Source organism: Hypanus sabinus, chromosome 1 (assembly GCF_030144855.1).
Source record: "Hypanus sabinus isolate sHypSab1 chromosome 1, sHypSab1.hap1, whole genome shotgun sequence".
Classification (NCBI taxonomy): Eukaryota; Metazoa; Chordata; class Chondrichthyes; order Myliobatiformes; family Dasyatidae; genus Hypanus; species Hypanus sabinus.
The window spans coordinates 97,050,682-97,058,714 of NC_082706.1; positions in this window are offsets into that span (position 1 = coordinate 97,050,682).

The window sequence follows — 8,033 nt, forward strand, 5'->3', positions numbered from 1 at the left end:
ATCTCCTCGAACGGGGGTACTAACCTCAACGCCCGACCGACATCAAACCGCTCCTCTCGGTCCGACCCCTGACTTTGTTGCTCTTGCCTTAACTTCTCCATCTCCAAGTCATGTTTCCTCTGTTTCTCGGCCTCCTTCTCCTTCTTGGCCCTTTCCTTCTTCTCAGCTGCTTCCAGCTCTTTTAGCTGAAGTTCATGCTCTCTTTCTTTCTCGGACCTCTCTCTCTCTCGGCCCTTTCCTTCTCCTTCTCGTCTATTTCCAGCTGTTTTAACTTAATTTCATGATCCCACCTTAATTTCTCCAACTCTAACTGAGCCGCCCCACTAGTTGGTACCTTTTCAGGGATATTTTCCAATACCTCAGCTGTAAACACATTCTTCCCAATATAATACTGAGTTATTGCCCTTCGCACCTCCTGCTTTTTCATTGACAACCTCACCCCTACGCGGTTTAACTCCTTTGCCAATTTTATCAAGTCCGATTTGGAGGCCACCTCCAGTGCCTCCAGAGTCGGGTTTTCTATAAATTCACCCACGTCCATCTTTGCTGGTTTCCCGTCTGGCTACCCGCGTAACCAGATCCAAGTTTTGGACCTACAAGCCCGATTCACTGGCCCTCCAATTTGGTGTCAAATCACGAAACGAGAACACCAACTGTTATGAAGTCCCGTAACTGGATCACTTACCAGCAAAGATAGAGGTCCGTTGAAGTCTGATGGTACTATTTTTAAAAGTCTTTATTTATAAAGAGGCACAAAAGTAAGATTAATACAAACATTCAGATAATATACGTCGTCACTACTCAATCTAAAAGCGCGTGTCTAATAATAACCATCAATAAGAATCAGCTCAATCGTTTGTCTAGGGGATAATATATTGTCCGATGGAAATATAAAAGTCACTCAGTTCCTGCAGGCTTCAGCCTTTGGGGACCGCTGGGTTTTCACTTGTTGGAGAGAGAGAGAGATTGGTGAGAAAAGAAACTTGCCCGGGTCTTTTATGAAGCAAATCCGTTGAATCAGGGGAGCGGGCTTCCCCATTGTTAGCTAAAAGCTGGTTTCCGTGGTTCCAGCCACCGATTCCAGCCGCGGAATTGAACACACGTGGCTACCTTCAAATGGCTTCCCGCTACTACGGGATCGTTAGTGTTTCTTCTGGTGCGTCTGAAGGGGTTGTTCCCCCCAGACCCTCCTTTATACTTCCTCACGGGGTCTCAGATGTCAATCAGGTAGGGATGATGCAATCTCTCTCTCAACCAGCCCACTTTGCCCAAGGGCTTGCATGTAGCATAGTCCCCAATCCACAAACGTGGTCTCCAGGAGACAATGGTCAATGTCGCGTTATTTTGCATCGCTGGGGGGAACGAGGCATTCGGCACATTTCTCTCCCATTTCCTGGGTCTACTGATCCCCCCTCAACTAGTGCTCTTGTGATTCTCACAAAGGAGGGGGCTACGGACATAACATAAGGTTGTATTTTTTTTATCTCTCTTATTGTACCGAGTGTAGTAAATGGCTGTTGTGTGTTCTTCATGCTGGATGTTGGAGTCCTGGGAGATCGAATACTGCTGTAGCTCCACGTTAGGGGTCTTGAGAAGCAGCTGAACAACCTTCAGCTTGTACAGGAGAGCGAGGAGATAATCGATCAGAGTTACAGGGAAGTTATCACCCCTAAGTTGCTGGAGAGAGATTTTCAGGAGAAATGGAAATGTGACTGGGCAGTTCGTGCAGAGCACCACTGTGGCCCTGTGGCCATTCCCCTCAATAAAAAGTATTACGCTTTGGATACTGTTGTGGGGTTGACCTCCCAGGGGAATGCCATGGAGACTGGGTTTCCCCTGGGAGCACAGCTACGCAGTGCAGAAGGGGAAGTGGGAGAAGAGGGGAGTGGTTGTGATAGGGGACTCAATAGTCAGGGCAATTGACAGGAGCTTCTGTAGATTCTATAGACATGGGTCATCCGAATGGTATGCAGCCTCCCTAGTGCCAGGGTCAGGGCCATTTTGGATCGTTTCCACAGCATTTTGGAGAGGGAGGGAGAGCAGCCATATGTCTTGGTACATATTGGTACCAATGACATAGGAAAGGAAGCAAAGAGTTCCTGAAAAAATAATTTAAAGAGCTAGGTAGAAGGCTGAGAAGCAAGACCTTATGGGTAGTAATTTCTGGATTGTGCCAGTGAGGGTAGAAACAAGATGATTTGGCAGACTAATGCGTGGCTGAGAAGCTGGTGCAGGAGGCAATGTTTTGCATTCTTGAATCATTGGGATCTCTTCTGGGGGAGATATGACCTGTTCAAAAGTGATGGGTTGAACCTGAACTCGAGGGAGACCAATATTCTCGCGGGCAGGTTCATTAGAGCTGTTGTGGGGGGTTTAAACTAATTTGGATGGGGTTGGGAACTGGAGTGAGGGGGCTCAGGATAGGATGGATGGTTAAAAAAAAGTAAAGATAGCATGCAGTCAGGTTGTCAGGAAGGGCAGGCAGATGATAGGAGAAAATAGGATCCAGCAGGGTGAGTATCAGTGCATTTTGGATGCATAATCAAAAAGGACAGCAAATCCTGTACTCAAAGTGTTATATCTCAATGCACGGAGTATAAGAAATAAAGCGGATGATCTTGTTGCACTTATGCAGACTGTCAGGAATGACGCTGTGGCCTTCACTGAATTGTGGCCGAAGGATGGTTGCAGTTGGGAGCCGAACGTCCAAGGTTGCACATTGTATCAGAGGGATAGGAAGGTAGGCAGAAGAGGTGGTGTGGCTCTGCTGGTAAAGAATGGCACCAAATCAGTAGAAAGATGAGACTTAGGATCAGAAGATGCTGAATCTTTCTGGGTTGAGTTAAGAAACTGCAAGGGTAGAAGGACCCTGATGGCAGTTATATACAGGCCTCCCAACAGTAGCAGAGATATGGACCACAGATTACAATGGGAAGTAGAAAAGGCTTGTCAAAAGAGCAATGTCATGATAGTAAGGGAGATTACAACATACACATTGATTGGGAAAATCAGGTTGGTAATGGATCTCAAGAGAATGTTGAATGCCTAAAAGAAGGCTCTTTAGAGCAGTTTGTCATTCAGCTGTACCGAATTGGGTACCGAACTGGGTGCTTTGTAAAGAACTGGAGGTGATTGGGGAGCTTAAGGTGAAAGAACCCTGAGGAGTACATGATTCTCATATGATTGAATTCAACTTGAAATTTGATAGGGAGAAAATAAAGTCTGACGTTGCAGTATTTCAATCAAGTAAAGTAAATTATGGTGGTATGAGAGAGGAGTTGGCCAAAGTAAATTGGAAGAAGATGCCGGCAGGGATGACAGCAGAGCAACAATGGTGTGAGTTTCTAGGGAAAACAAGGACGGTGTGGGTTAGATGTATTCCAAAAACAAAGAAATACTCAAATGGAAAAATAGTCCAGCCTTGGCTGACAAGGGAATTCAAAGCTAAAGTAAATGCGAAAAAGAGGGCATACAACAAAACAAAAATTTGTGGGAAGACAGAGGACTAGGACGCTTTTAAAAGCCTACAGAGAGCAACTAAAAGAGTCATTAGGAGGGAAAGATGAAATATGAAAGCAAGCTAGCAAACAATATCAAAGTGGCTGGTAAAAGCTTTTTCAAATATGTAAAAAATAAAAGAGAGATGAGAGTGGATACAGGACCGCTAGAAAATGAGACTGGAGAAATAATAATGGAGGTCAAGCAGATGGCAGATGAACTAAATGAGTATTTGCATCAGGCTTCACTTCAGAAGACAGCAGCAGTGTGCCAGATGTTGAAGGGTGCAGGGAGGAGAAGTGAGTGCAGTTACATTACATGGGAGAGGTATTGGTGTTGGGACCGCTTCTTTTTATGCTGTGTATTAATGATTTGGGTGATGGAATAGATGGCTTTGTTACCAAGTTTGCAGATGTTACAAAGATTGGTGAAGGGGCAGGTAGTTTTGCGGAAACAGGTAGGCTGCAGAAGGACTTAGACAGATGAGGAGAACGGGCAAGAAAGTGGCAAATGAAATGCAATGTTGGAAAATGCATGGTCATGCACTTCGGTAGTAGAAGTAAATGTGCAGACTATTTTCTAAATGGGGAGAAGATCCAAAAAATTTGAGATGCGAAAGGACTTGGGAGTCCTTGTGCAGAACAACCTAAAGGTTAACTTGCAGGTAGAGTCAGTGGTGAGGAAGGCAAATACAATGTTGGCATTCATTTCAAGAGGTCTAGTATGCCAGAGCAGGGGCGTGATGCTGAGGCTTCATAAGACGCTGGTGAAGCCTCACCTCGAGTACTGGGAACAGTTTTGGGCTCCTAATTTAAGAAGAGATGTGCTGGCATTGGAGAATGTTCAAAGGAGATTCACAAGGACGAGGCTGGGAATGAAAGGGTTATCATATGAGGAACATTTGATAGCTCTGTGTCTGTACACAATTGAATTTAGAAGGATGGGGGGGGGGAATCTCATTGAAACCTTTAGAATGCTGAATGGCCTAGACAGAGTAGATATGGAAAGCATGTTTCCCGTGGTGGGAGAGTCTAGGACGAGGGGGTACAGCCTCAGGATAGACAGGCATCCATTTAAAACAGAGATATTTCTTTAGTCAGAGGGTGATGAACTTGTGCAATTTATTACCACAGGCAGCTGTGGAGGCCAGGTCATTGGGCATATTTAAGGGAGAGTTTGATTGGTTCTTGATTAGACACGGCATCAAAGGCTGCAGGGAGAAGGCTGGGGAGTGGGACTGAGGAGGGGAAAAGAGGATCAGCCATGACTGAATGGCAGAGCTGACTCGATGGGCCAAATGGCCTAATTCTGCTCCTATGTCTGATGGTCTGATGAGTGAGTATAGATGCAAGGCAGTGGAGGCTTGACATCAGAGTTTTCCTTCTAAATGAGCTGCCAAGCATGGATAAGGAGCCCCACCTGCCCAAAGTGATTGGTTTTAAGATAGCAGTGACTCAACTTTGCCCTTTATCCCGTCACTAGGTCCACTGGGTTTAGTAGCTAAGCCACACATGAAGGCCACCAGCTGGACGGTTGTACAAGGCTATTTGAGGTGCATGCCTCTGGGAGCATTTAATAGGTAGTGGTGGCTTATCCTTGCTACCTCCCCTGGCTATCACAACCTTAAGCAACCTAGCATGCCCACAATGCTCAGCAGAATAACATAGGCAGCAGAAGCAACGACGACAGAATAAAACACGACAATAAAAGCGAAACAAGCCCCTTTCCCACACTCCCACTCACCCACCTCCTTGCACACAAAGACCGGCCTCCACATCCAGCCCTGAACCTCACCTTTGTCGGCTTCTTCTATCCATGCAGGAAAACGAAAATAAAAATTACCGCCTGCCAAATAAAATAGGCAACTCAGGAAACACTCTGCAGGTCAGGCAGCATCTGTGGTAGGAGAAACAGGACTGACGTTTCAAGTCAAAGACCACTTACGATGCAGCTTCTATTTTTTTTCCACTGTTCCTTCTTTACCTTTGGAACCTTTGATTGATAGACATGGTTCCTAACTCATTACATATATTCTGTCACCCAAATATTTAGTAAAGGGCAGTGCTGCATCATCGTGTTTCTTATTAATATCTCATATAATATTTCCCCACTTACCCAGTTCAATTATTGATTATACTATCTTTACCACTACCAAAGCTACAACACATTATGTGCATTAGTTATGTAATTCCCATTGCTTTCACATAATGCTGTGCCCTGGTATCTTCCCGGTGAGGTGGGGGGAGGAGTCTTGTAGACAGAAGGCGCTATTCCCCTTCCTTTCTTTTTCTCCACTTTCCTTCCTGTCAGAGCAATGACGGAATCCCCAGCCTGTTTCCTCTTGTTGAATCCCGTTGCCTTGGACACCCTGGCACCGTTCCCGAAACTCCAAAGGAGTTTTTGTGCACTGGCAATTCCCTGAAGCCTCAGAGCGCAGGGCTGTTTGTGATTGTTTTAGCAAAGACTCCAGATGTTGCTGCAGCTGCTGTTGCTTATACAAATCGAACTGGCAAAATCCAGAGATCATGGCACCAGGTTCCCAGCTACCAAAAAGTTAGCTGCTTCTGAGCAACTTTGTATTAATTGATAACTCAGATCTTGAACAATACTGCCAATTTATTTGGAAATAATATACAGAGGAGTTCATGTTGCCATTGATTCCTTTCCCTATTAAAGCAACACAAATAATACACTTCTCGTGACATCTTATAAATAAAATTGGTAGCAGTCATTCATGCTATTTTTAAACAGTTTATGTCTGAACAACTATAGGACAAACTTTAATTTGGATGATTTGAAGTGGTCTTTGCAAATAGATCAGTGTCACAAAATAGAAAAATGTGCTATACATGAAAGATGCTGCTTATTTCTTGCTTGTTGATATATTGATGCCTTTTCTAAAAACTATTTTTCTAAAACTGATGCTGATGTGACTGAACAGAAATATGACTTTACAATGAAATGAATATTCATCACAGTCTGATCTTAACCATAACTGTAATATTAAAATATTGTTTCAATTGCAGCAGCGGCTAGCAACATGGAGATAATTCTTCGATCCATGGACAAAATGGAAATTAAAGGCTGTCAAGTAGTTAATATTCAGGCAATATTTCCCCTTGGCTGTTGAGTGAGTGTGTGTGTGTGTGTGTGTGTGTGTGTGTGTGTGTGTGTGTGTGTGTGTGTGTGTGTGTGTGTGTGTGTGTGTGTGTGTGTGTGTGTGTGTGTGTGTGAGAGAGAGAGAGAGAGAGAGAGAGAGAGAGAGAGAATGTGTGTGTGTGTGTGAGAGAGCGTGAGTGAGTGAGGGAGTGCGTGGGTGTGTGTGAGTGTGGTCTGCTGAGAATACCAGCTTCTATATATGTCTTAAATGTAACTGGATAGTATCTTGTTCATTCTCTTGGTCTCCAATTTGAATTCTATCAGCTAGCACAGAGCCCAGTCAGCACACATCAACTGCCTGAGAAAGAGGGGCACTGGATAAATATACAAGTTATGCAGATACAATCTGCCCTTGAGAAAGTGGATCCCAGGTGCCCTTATGAACCACTTGGGTAGGGAAGTTCAGGCTTCACTTGGTTCTGTCAGTGTGGGGTTTGCATGTTCTCTCAATGGCTGATTGGGTTTCCTCAAGCTGCTGCTGTACCTTCTCACATCAAAAAGATGCCTTGCTGGGATAATGGGGTATTGCAAAGAACGCAGGATATGGGCACTGGGAAAGTAAGGGGAATAGTTGGGAACATGAGAGGTCACAGGAAATATTTAAAAATTTTGATATAGTGATACAGCGCGGAGTAGGCCCTTCGAGACAAAACCGCCCCAGCAAATCCCGACAGACCCAGTTAACCTTCACCGAATCAAGGGGCAATTTACAATGACCAATTAACCTGCCCGGTACATCTCTGGACTGTGGGAGGAAATCAAAACACCCAGAGAAAATCCACACATTCCACTGGGAGGACGGACAGTGTCTCCTTGCGGAACGGTGCCTGAGTTAAACTCCATTCTTTGGAATGCCCCGCGCCGCAAAGTGCCGCACTAACCGATATCTACTGCAGCACCAGAACATGGAGAAATGGCTGCAAGGAGCCCTATGTTTTAGGGAATAAGTGAGGACAGACCCATGGGTGTCACTGAAAGCCATTGCTGATTAGTTCCTCCAGGAGAAAGTACAAAATTGTTTGCATGGGACTGAGAGATAACAACCATTGATGGGAAGTTCAAAGGTTGGAGCTCTCTATTCTGGTCAAGATAAATTTGTGTTGAAAGTCCTCTGCCTCTGTTTTGACTAATTTTCAGCAATCCCAGTTATTTAACCTCAAACGTGGCACCCGTCAAGGATGCCCTTTAAGTCCCCTTCTCTTTGATTTGGCTATAGAACCTCTGGCGACAGCATTTTGAAATTGTCCTGAACTGACCGGGATCTGGAGGGGGGGTGTTGAGCATAAAGTTTCTCTTTATGCTGATGATTTATTACTTTTTTTTTTCAAATCCGTCCACATCCTTACCGCCAATGTTTTCACTTCTTGATCATTTTA